The following is a 12,519-nucleotide window of genomic DNA, read 5'->3' as shown; positions in this document are numbered from 1 at the left end:
ATATATATATATATATATATATATATATATATATATATATATATATATTAAGCATTTCGGTATGCTCACTCTCCTAATTATATATTAATTAAGTTGAGTGGAATGGCAATTGATAACATTAAAATAAATCAATTATTTTGAGTTTTTTAGTTTTCTTTGTATATTTTAGAATACATATTTTGGAGTACAAGCAGTATGTGTATGTGTGTGTGTGTACCTATTTAGAAATATTCTTCAAAATGAAATACATATTCAAAATCAACCTAGTTCTTAAAAGGTTTGAAGGCCCTAGACATTTCCCCTAATGATACATTTCTCTTTCTTTGTGATACAAGAGTTGTGTCTGCTGTGAAACACTCCTGTAAAATTTCTTTGGTCATGTCAGATTTCCTACTTCATTTCCATCTTTGTTCACCTTGTTTTCTCTGTTTTACCAATAATTGTTTTGGATCAAGATGCTCTCAAAAGCACAAATGGGTATGGACTGTATCATTAGGACCCATGTAGAGGATAGAATCTACAACAGGAATTTGAACAGAGAAAATCCAAAATAAAGAATCATTAACTAGTAACAGATGGTTAAATGTGAAAAGATTAAAAGGAGACTCAATAAAAGAAGAAATAGCCAGGTGTGGTGGCATATTCACTTAATCCCAGTAATTAGTGTCACTGAGGGAGGAGAATTGCAAGGTTCCAGCCCACCCTGGGCAATTTAGTGAGACCGCATCTCAAAATAAATTTAAAAAGTGTTGGGAATGTAACTCAGTGATAAAGTGCCCCTGAGTTCAATCCCTATAACCACAAAAGTAAAAATAAATGAATAAGAAGCAATATAGAATTACAAAATACATAAGCAGCATCCACCTCTGGGTTGCAGCATCATGAATCAGGTTTGAACAAGGTTCTTGGGAGAGGGCAGTTTCCCCCAAGGCCAGTGAATTCGGTCCAGAGGGTACCACAGTAACAGGAATGTGCAGCTGCTGTTGGTGAAGAGTGTGAGCATACCTGTTGAATCTGGTCTCTAGGAATACCCTGCCTAGTGACTAAAACTCAAAGCATGCCAATTTTTTGCAATTGTGCAAATAGAGTGGACCTGACCCGAGAAGAGAACTAGAAAGAGAAGCACCCTTCCCTTGATATGATGATGGAATAACCCTTCAGCAACCTTCTGTTGACAAAGCCAGACATTGCATCTGCTGGCAAGGGAGTAATGTTGACAGATTCAACTCCTGTATCACAAAGAAAGGTAAAGGAGGGTGGATTTGGAGTTGTGAGGCAATGCAGGATCATTACTATATGTAATTATGTGTGATGTAGGGAGGATGCAGAGTGAGGATCAGGAGATAATTTGGTTATTTAATAGCTTCTACTTGATATTGTCTAAATCTAGAGAAGAAAGTTGAAACTGGGGAAAATGAATGAGGAAAAACATATTTACACAAGGAACACACATACATACAGGCTTGCACTCACATACTTGCAATGTAAGTCTACTAAGGAAGATGGAGCTTGATTTAAACATTTTACAAAGAGAAATGATTTTCATTATGACCAAAAGAATTGCTTTTAATCTTGATTATACTTTTTCAGGAAAGTAAGATAAATAATAAGGAAAAGTTTGAATTGGTTCAGTATACAATGTTGCCTGTGACAATCTAAATAGAAATATGATCCTGATGGGAAGTTAAATCACACCTGTATTATTACTTACAAGTGAGAGAGAATATGGAGATATCTAACTAATAATGTCTTATAGAAGCAAGTTGTTAATGAGAAAAAAAAGGATACATTTAAGCTCACTTCTAATTGCTTAGTTGATACATTCTTATTTCTGTGCAGTGTACTCTCACTTCTGTGCACTTTTATTTCTGTTCAGTAGCAAAATCTACACCCCTAACTTCTCCTGTTCAGGTCAGTGATGCAAATTTGTTGTGGCATTAGCCTGAGAGGAAAAAGCAGCATAGCAAAAAGAATTAAGAAACAAAGGAACACACATGTGCGCACGCACACATACATACACACATACACACGGATATTTCAGAAACATTAAGGAGTGTAATTGTCCAAAGAAAGTTGTAGATCTAAATTATAATTAAAGATTCTAATTACAGTGTCTGCAATTAAGTTAAAAATCTTTTATTTTAACATTTTAAAAATTCATGAGTAAGAAGGTAATTAAATGTTGGAATGCACTAGTTGCTGACAACTGACAAAGTTTATAGTAGGCGTCTGCATTATAGCAATTTCTAACTAACTCCTTTTTTTGTTTTTTTTTTCCTCTTCTGGTTTTTATATAGGATGTACTTTCCTATATTGGGGATTATTTTTACTGTATGTGCATATTCCTCAGGAGTAATTGGTACAGCAAGCAATTATTATATCTCAGCCCAAATGGTTGACTGTTGCTAAGTGTTAGGGTTAGAGCATGAACAGTGGAAACTGCAAAGAAATATTGAAATTGCTGATCCAGGGTTTATTTTTAAGCTCTTAAGAAACAGGCAGTCAAGTAAGTGTGACTTTGGTTTATTGATTATATTGATTCACTAGGTTAATACTTTTCTTCCTCTGTAAACATAGAATTATCTCTTAGCATGCTCAGAAACCATTGGGATGTTGCATAGTTCAGTAGTTAATATCAGAGAGTTGGAGAATTATTAGATGTTAATATCTGGTTGAAAATTGACACTGGATTCATCTGTTACACTTTATCAGAGATTGTCATTTGTAAATGTCATCATTTAATGAAACATGCTACAAACATGGCCAACACTGTATGTGAGAAGTAAAGTAATAATGTTTACCCATTTTAAAATTAGCACATTGAAGTCTCTTACTGGATGGTTATGAGTATTTATGGAAGGTTAGGAATTAGACTTAAAGAACATTCATTCACTCAGCAAATATTAGAAAATTTTAAAAATATTTCTCAAAATGTAATTTATATACACCTGCATTGAAGTATTATTAAATTGGATGTTTCTGGGATCATTATAAGATCTATGGACTTATAATTGCAAATTGTGGGCATGATAGTCTGCATTTTAATCATTTAAGCATTGACTTTATTTTAAGTGAAGAAAAAATCTAGTATAAGATCGTTGGGGGATTAGGTGGAAGCTTGAGGGCATGTATAGATTTTCTGCAATCCCATAATGTATAAACAAGCCAGAAAGTTGTTGTTGTTCATATAAGAGAGAATTATGGACTGGATCAGGGTAGAGGAACAGAAGACATAAAGACCCCAAATGATTTAAAAGATCTGTCTGTTGTTTATTGACAAAACTTGGTGATCTTTTGGTTACAAGGGTTGGTAGAAATACAGAATGAGGGCATGAGTGATTGGGCAGATGATGGTACCATTCACATTGACATGGGATACAGAAGTAAAATATTTGTTTACTTTTGCTTTGCTGCTTAGGGGATGGATTTTTGGGTTCTTGGACATAATGAACTAAGATCTATTTAGTTAGAGTGTCAAGGTAGCAGAGTCGATCTGGAGTTCAGAAGAGGGGTTTCAAATGGTTGGAAGCCATTTGATGGTTGTTGAAACGTAAGTATACATTAAATTGTAGAAGGAAAGAGATTGGAGTGGAATTGGCCCTGTACTTTTGTAGATACTCTAGAATGCCAGTATTTAAACAACATAAAAAATATTTAAAAGATTGCAGAAGACACTATGAGAGAGAAATAGTGAGAGTCTCACAAAATGAAGTGTGGCTTCCTTCATGGAACTAGATTGCACTTTTGATCCTTAACAAAAGTCAGAGACCGCCATACTTCATTCCTTATCAGATGCAATGATGAGTACTAGTCCGATACTTGTATCACAGTTCTTTACCAAAATTGGATTCTGTACACTGAAGGTCATATGGCTCATTTGATAATGCATGAACCTGCAATATTTGCCCACAGTTAAACCTTGCCTGGGAAGTGGGGTAACAGTTTCAGGAAAGAGGCGAGTTAAAAAGTCTAACATTATTTATTATCTTTCTAGGGGAAAAAGGATTGTGGAGACTTAGTGCATCCATTCTTAGCTCTCTTGGTCTCCTAAGGACAGAGTAGAATTCCCTAAAACCCTTCCTGTACTTTGCATAAACTACATGAAAAACAACTATGATTTCTGGAAATAAAAGTTGCAGAAATTGTTCTTTTCTGGGTTGCAAGTCTGGAGCCTGTCTCTTGGGTGAATAATGGACTTTATATTTTACTCTCATATATTGTCCAGGAGACATCACTCCATATAGATAGTTGACAGGCGGGGGAAAGGCTAAGATCTCATAGTTCCTCCACAGGAGGAGGAACAATCTCATCTTGGTTGCTGAAACACCAGGAAAGTGTGGTTTGGGAATGTCAATACAGGAGAGAATTACAAAAGCAGGGAGAAAATAACCATGTCCTATATTATGGTAAAGCCAAGAAAAATGTTTAAATGTGTCAATAGATTAAGAACAAGGAGGTGTTTGCTGGTGGTGGTAAAAGCAACCAGATTGCAGTGGGCGGAGGCATGTGGGAGGTGAGGAAGTGGAGAAAGTGTGGAAGCAGCATTTTTAAGCAGCATGGTTGAGGAAAGGAGGGGAGACAGAGGGCAACAGTTATAAGGCATTATAACTCTCAATGAGGCTTTTATTTTTAAAGATTGCATTGAACTTCTCACTGTTCTCCAAACAGGCCATTATCCTTAACAGCTCTGGCCTTGTATGTGTTTTCCCCATTGCTGTTGTACTTCCCTCCCTCCTTCACCAACTGGAGATCTTTTTTGTATTCATGGCCAAGCTCAAATTTTATTTTCTCTAATGTCTTTTTAGGTGACTCCAAATAGTCAAACCTTCTTTTCCTAATGCTCCACTTCACAATGATTCTGCTTTTTATGACGTTGCACACTGGATTATAAAAATCTTTACATGTCTTTTTTGTTTTCCTGAGATCTGGTCTCCTAGAAGACACGACTATATTTGTCTATTTCAACAAGACTTTACACACACACACACACACACACACACAGTCACAGTGTTGGGAGCTGAAATATCTAAGTATAACCAGGACTTGCCCTAGTACAGTGGGCGACAGCTAAGAAAAATCATTAATTTTAAAACAGTGTGATAAGTCCTTTATTGAAGCATATATGGATGAATATGGTAGCTGAGGGAATGTGGGCAGAAGATCTAGACATTGCAAAGATTTCTAGGGAAAAAAGAATAGATAGCTGAGGAGGACAAACAGAAAGGGTTTGCTAAGTTTGATGAAATATAAAAAAGTTCATGGATGCTCTCAGGAATATTGTGGGAGAGGGGGCTAGAAAAGTACTCAGAGTCCCTGTATTAAGGGTGTTACAGCTAATTGCCCCTATAAGACATTCACATATGCACAAATAAAACTTTAAAACAGATTTTTTATCAGGTAATTTCTTGTTGCACAGCTTTTTTGGACATATTTACATCCTTCAACTATAACTATTAAACCAAATGAAAACTTACTGTGAATAGTTTAATACACTACAAAGGCACAGCATGCAAACACACACACACACACACACACACACACACACACATACACACACATGACATTTCATACCTGTGAATGGAAGAATTAGGGTATTATATGCAAGTGGCTATTTGCCATTAAACACCTGAAAGCTTTTCTGCTGACTGTGTTTGCTGATGCCTTTTATCCCTGTGTCCCACTAAGGACTTTGTTGCTGTGAGTCCTTGTTACTATGTTTAATTTCTGATGGCTTTCCTCATGTGTTCACCAATGAGGAAGGTTGTCATGGCCCTTGTTCTCAGTGTGGAGTAGAAGTTGGCCAGAAGTAGGGAGCTATTAGAGAAGAGTGATTCCAGCAGAGATCGGTGAGTGTGCATATCATATTACTATATCGCAGAGAGAGAGAGAGAGAGATTGAGATAGGGCTAGAGAGTTAAGTTCATGTAGGTCCTTGAAGACAGTGGAAGTGTTTGCACTTTATTCCAAAGGCTTTAGAAATTCAACTTGACCAAATTTAACCACACTGTTATTTGGAATGACCTTTCCCACATCATGACAATATCCTAGTGTTTTCCGCAGCTCATAAAGTGTCCAGTCCAGTGCATGCTCTGCACCATTCCCTTCAGTCCTGTACACCTTCTCACCTTTTCCCAGCCTGATTTACAGCTGAGGGATGTACTATGTGGGCTGGGCAGTGATCTACTCCTCCTTTCCTCTTTGTGTTCTCCAGAGTCAAGGCAAGGATGAGGGAGATTAGAAAAACGGGTCAAATATCCCTTTACTTATCTGGTTTGGTTAGTAAATCTCTCTCAACAATCAGGGCCACTTGTATTGTAGATAAATGGTTTAGAGATGCTGTCCCCTCATAGGGTACACTTATGTTTCCTCTGGGGGATCTCATTATGTAGTCATTCATAACACGGCTACCTTGTCCTCTGTTGGTGTTCTCTTGTGGCATCCTACTCAGCTGCTGCCCTGCACCCTACTTTATGACTATTAGCTGTTGGATGTCCCTATTTTGTTGTGCTACACTTTTGTTAGATATGAGAGGAGGGAGGAGGATCATTTGAAGGTGATTTATTTCAGGCTACCTTCTTTGATGTCCAAATTGTTTCTAAAACCTTTACATATGTTACCTTATCTCTTCCTTATAAGAGTCCTAGCAGGTAGGTTTTATTTTTTTTTCACCATTTTTAAAAATAAATCAGTTGACATAAGGAGAGATTAAATAACCTGCTTAAGGTCAGGTGCCCTGATCTACCTAATGTAAGAGACTGCTCTTGCATCAATTTCATATAAATTAATTTATTAGCATTTTATCCTTTGATCTTGTATGTAAGTTAGTTTTAATTATGAAAAGTTTTTTATTAATGCATATATTTAATGTGTACAACATGATGCTTTGGTATAATTATACCTGGTGGAGTAGTTATTATAGTCAAGAAAGTTAACATATATAATAACTCAAATAGTTACTTTGTACCTTTCCATTCTTTCCTTCTCTCTCTTCCTTCCTTCCTTCCTTCTTTCTTTCATAGTAAGATCACCTAAAATCTATTCTCTTATGTAACTTCATAACAGCAAAAAATTAGAACTACAGTCCTCATGTACTACCTTCTATCTCTAAACTTATTTATTCTACTTATCTCCAACTTTTTATCCTTTGTCTTGTAGCCTCTCTCTCTCTGCCTGTAGTTACAGTTTCATTTCCTGTTTCCATGTACTAGTTTTTTTTTTCTTTTTATAAAGATTCCCCATATAGGTGAGATCATGCACTACTTTTCTTTCCAAGTGTGGCTTATTTCACTTAGTGTAGTGTCCTCCAGATTCATCCAGGTTGTCACAAATGGCAGTATTCCACATGTATATACACATACATATATATACATATACACAATTTTATATTTTATGCATACATATATGTAAACAATTTTTTATTCATTCATCTATCAATGGAAACTTACGTCATTTCCGTGTCTTGGTTATTGTATGCTGCAGTGAACATGGAGTACAAATGTCTCTCTGAGGTGCAGAATTTGTTTCAGTGGATTCCCAGCAGAATTATTGCTGGAACATGTGATAGGTCTGTTTTTATTTTTGTTTTTTGGGAACCTCCATACTATTTTCCACAATGGCTACAATGATTTTCATTCTCCCCACAGTATGCAAGTGTTTCCTTTAACCCATATCCTTGCCAACATTTACCTATTGTCTTTTTTATAATAGCCATCTTAATAGATATGTGATTATTATCTCTTTGTAGTTTTAATATGTATTTTCTGATGAATAGTGGTAATGAGCAGCTTTTTATATGCCTTTAGGCCACTTTAGGTTATATTTGGAAAAGTGTCTATTCGGTTACTTTAACTTTTTTTTTAACGTTTGTTTGACTTTTGCTATTGAGTTGTGTTTCTCCTAATTCATAGGCTGTCTTCATTGTGTTGATTGTTTCCTTTGCTGTGAAAAAGGTTTCAGTTTGATGTAGTCTGAATTGTTTAATTTTGCTTTCATTATCTAGGTTATTGGTAATCGGGTACATGAGTATTTGGTATACAAAAAAGAAAAAAAAAATCATTGCCAAGACCAATGTTGAGAAGCTTTTCCTCTAATTTTCCTCTAGGAATAGAGTTTCAGGACTTTTTGGAGGTCCTCAATCCATTTTGTGTTGATTTTTGCATATGATGGAAGAAAAAGGTCCAATTTCATTTTTTTTTGCATGTGAATATCCAGTTTTTCCAATTCCACTAATTGAAGAGTATACTTTTAAGGGATTCTAAAATTCCAGTCTCAATCCTGCAATTTAATTCTTTCTGTAATCTTTCATTACCCATGATTAGTATCCATTTATTTATCTATGACGGAAGGTAATTTTACTTTTGTGTCCTGCCTTTAGAGGTTGTTTCTTTGATATAGTATAGTGAAAAGATCCTAATGTTTGCAAGCACAGGGTTTAAGTTTAAATTTGGCTTTTTTTAAAAAAATTAATATTGCTTTGGAATTCTTGCCTGTGAAGTGGAAATAATTTTGCATGTTTAATAAAGTTGATATAAATTTTAAATAGCATAAATTAATCAAAGTGAATTGCTACATTGCATATAATAATTAATTATTTTGAATACTTTTATTAAATATATTTTAGTAACATGCTATTAGAATCTGAATCTTTAGTATCAATTTCTAATTTACTAGTGAAATTTGCCTGGCCACTAATTTCATAGGGAAAGCCCAAGTATGTAGTAAATGTGTTGTTTCATGATTTCTGTTTGTGTGAGCCTCTTTGAATATTAGGGCTTTATGATTTTGTACTAATTGGTTTTATTGGCGTTCTGCTGATCTGTTGTTCTTAAGTGACCCACTTCTTTGCAATTTTTGCAACACTAATACTATGCTAAATGTGTTGTCTAGCTCCCTTTAAGTGCCAAATGAAGTCTTTGAGGTTTACTATTCTTGTATATTCCAAGGGTGTTGTTTACTTAATTGCTGCATACCTGCTTTATGAACCACATTTTTCTTCATTATAGAGGCAGCACACAGATTGGAATTTACTCAGGGGAGACTAGCCTTTATTAGCAAAAGGGGAATAATAAAATGCATTTTGGTGCTTTTAAATACATGTAGTAAATCAAAGTAAATAAGGAATCACTCCAAGATCAGTCCTGCAATTTGGTTGTGTTTTAGGGAGTAGATATAATTCTTCAGAAATTGTCTATATGTATTGACTTCTAATTAATGAAGACAGGCACTAAAGAATATGCTGTCTGCACTAAGTAAATATGTCCTTGAAATCATATTTATTTACCAGGATATGAAAAAGAGACTTAATGATCTGCTTGTTTGCAGGAAAAATTATGGAAACAATACTGAAGGACTTTATTGTATAAATGTAGATTTTTTTTTTTTTGGTGGTGAAACCATTGGACTTGAAAATGCATACTTGTTTGGGTTGTGCTCCTACTGATATTGGAAACAGGAAATTTACTACATTTATCTATGACCACATCTATCAAAGAAGAAGATGTATTAAATTTCCTATAAGAAATTTTTCAAATCTTGAATATGGATCTTTCAACTCCTTGTTTTCATCCATTAATCATTCTTATTTCTCCTGTATGTACTCTGTAGGAGAAATGTATGCAAATATGTCCTTATTTTTTTGATGTTATTGTTTTTTACTAAATTTATACTTAAGTTGTCTGTGTATTCCACTACAAATTATGTAATTAATGTTATTATTTATTTATTTTAGAATCTCCATTTATAAAAAAAATTTGCTGTGTTGTACTTTTTGATAATTTTCTAGTAAAGCACAAATCAAGTCATTATTGTATTAGCATATACTTATAGAAAACTAAAGTTAATTTTAAGAAAACTTCAAGAATATTCCTTTCAAATACTGAGAAAAAGTATTTTAAATCTCACCTCAACTTTTATAATATTTTGTAATTAACTTACTTAAATGTGCTTTCTTATTTTTAAGCATTTTCCTAAAATATTTTGTGATATAAAACAATTCAAATATCTGATTATAAATTCATATTATTTTTATACTTGTTATAATGACTGTGATAACTGAAATATAGGGGAATTCAAATTTAAGATGCACATCTTTGCCAATATTTAATGAATTGTGATTCTCATTTTTTTTTAGTCATTCACCAATCTTAGATATTTGTCTTCATGTTCTGTATGTTTAGCTTTTGAAAATGCCTTGCTATTTGCAATAACAACATACTATCATTATCCCGTACTTAAAATTAATATTATATGTATTATAATAGATGCAAGGCCCTAATTTAATAGTGTCATTTCAAATTTGGTTTTATAGAAATTTCTAGTGTTGATTAGTTTATCATTCTTCATGTGGCTAATGAAGACCCACATTGGGCATAGATGTGCTCTTTCTCTTGTTTTCTACTTATGCTGTGTAATTATTATTTTATTCCATGGCGTCTTCATAGTAATATTCTGAAGCCCTTTTCCCATTTTAATTAGAGTTAATCTAATCCCAAGCAAGTATTATAAACGCACCTAACTGGGCATAGTCACAGTCCATTGAGAACAAATGAATGAAGTATCACTCAATCATTCCAGTATTGCCCCCACATTCCATAGAATTCCTTAAAGTATGGCCTGAATTTACTTGTAAACAGAGTGAGAATGCTAATATCATGTTGTTTTATCAAATATAGTATATTGTATGTTATCATTTTGCAAAGCTTCATTTACTTCTTCTATTTAGAAAAAAATGCTTATAAAAATTAAAATTCTAATTGTTTCTTCCTACACTTAAATGAGTGTACATATCCATTTTGTGAACCACTGGTCTAAACTGATTATCCTGCTCCTGCATAAAATCTTGCTCTTCATTTTGGTATAATGTAGTTTATTATATTTACTAATTTATAAACTGCTTGCCTCCATATTATTAGACTCATGGGATTTTCATTGAAGTTTCAGAGGTTCTCAGACTACCAACATCTTAGTTTTCTCTAACAGAGGCCTGCTATGCTAAATTGCCAACATGGAATTCTGGCTCTGTTTCTTCATATTTTCCTTATCTACACCTTTTTCATTTAACTTTTGTGTTAGTCAGTTTTTCATCACTGTGACTGAAATACCTGAGAAGAACAACTCAGGGAAGGAAAGGTGTCTTTTTTTTTTTTTTTTTTTTTTTTTTTGCTCATGGTTTCCGAAGTTCAATCCATGTTTGACTGGCTCCATGACAAAAAACATCATGGCAAAGATAAACTTCTCAGCTCATGGCAGTTTAGGAGAGAGATGGGTGGAGTGAGAGAGGTATAAGATAAACCCTTCCAGGGCACATCCCTAGTGATCTACTTCCTCCAACTAGATCCCACTTTGCAGTAGTCCATCCTGCTCTCAGTGGATTGATTAATCTGTCAAATGGTTGAGGATGGATCCATGATGAAGTCAGAAACCCTGTGATCCAATTATTGCCTTAAAGTCCCACCTCTGAACCTTATTGTATTGATAACCATCCTTTCAACACATGAACTTTTTGGGATTTTGCATATCCAGACCATAAGTACTCTGTAATGCCTCCCACTGTGGGTAGGGTCACCTCCTATACTATCTGTCAACCAGTTCAGACATGTTAGATAGATACTCTAGCCAATGAGATAGTAAGAAATATTTCACATGCAATGCCCTGAAATTGGCTTGTACATTTGGGTTTTCTCTTTTGTACTCCTGCCACTGATATTAGAAAGACAAGCTCAGGGTAGTTCAGTGGTCCCTGGAGGAGAAGAGAAACACTGAGTCAAGCTGAATTGTCCAGGTGGCCCAAATCAGCCAATAGCCTTCTAATCCACAGATGCATGAACAAATCCAGCGAAGATCAAACAAAGTCCAGGTCAGGTCTATCAATATTAGCCTCATGACTTCTGGGCTCATAATGAATACTTGTTACTTTAAGCTACTGAATTTTCTTTTTATTACACAGCAGCATCTAACTGATATTAGCTGGTTTCTAGATTTTTAGTGCTTGAACTCTCCAATCTCTCTTATTGGGATTTACAAATTTAGGAAAGGGAGAGAGTAATTTACCAACTGCAACCTGTACTCTCTTTGCTCCTGCACTCATTGCATTCTGGCCTCTACAGTCTCCAGTCCTAAGCTTTCATCATCTTTCTGTAGTCTTCATCGTTGATGATCTTCCAAAATTTTCTTTGAATTTAATATGTTTCCTGTAATTTGTGTATATGCTCTGTGTTTCATTTTATTGTTCTTCCTTAATTTTCCTGAATTCTCCTCTTATTTATTTTCATCATATAACTATGTAAAATATAAATATTATCTCTTCTATTTCCATCATTTTAATTGTCATCACTAAAAAATATAGCCTGGGAATATGGAATACACTTGGAAATAATGAAAAAAAACAAACCCTCACAGTTCACAATGTCTTCAAGAGTAGAAAAAGAGAGAGCTTCCAATCACTCCTGCAAGGTAGGCGGGCCTGCGACCCACCGGCAGAAGAGGAGCAGCGGCCTGCTGAGAGGCAGAGCCGCCCCCTCC

General features: G+C 34.7%; 1 protein-coding gene across 3 annotated transcripts in view; it reads left to right on the top strand.

The window, feature by feature from the left end:
- Gabra2 (gamma-aminobutyric acid type A receptor subunit alpha2) overlaps positions 1 to 12,519 on the top strand; it is a 137,630-nt gene that overhangs the window by 54,884 nt on the left and 70,227 nt on the right. The gene's annotated exons all lie outside the window — the stretch shown is intronic.

Source organism: Marmota marmota, unplaced genomic scaffold (assembly GCF_001458135.2).
Source record: "Marmota marmota marmota unplaced genomic scaffold, marMar, whole genome shotgun sequence".
Lineage (NCBI taxonomy): Eukaryota > Metazoa > Chordata > Mammalia > Rodentia > Sciuridae > Marmota > Marmota marmota.
Note: the sequence above shows the minus strand (reverse complement) of the source record. Positions and strands in the feature narration are given on the sequence as shown.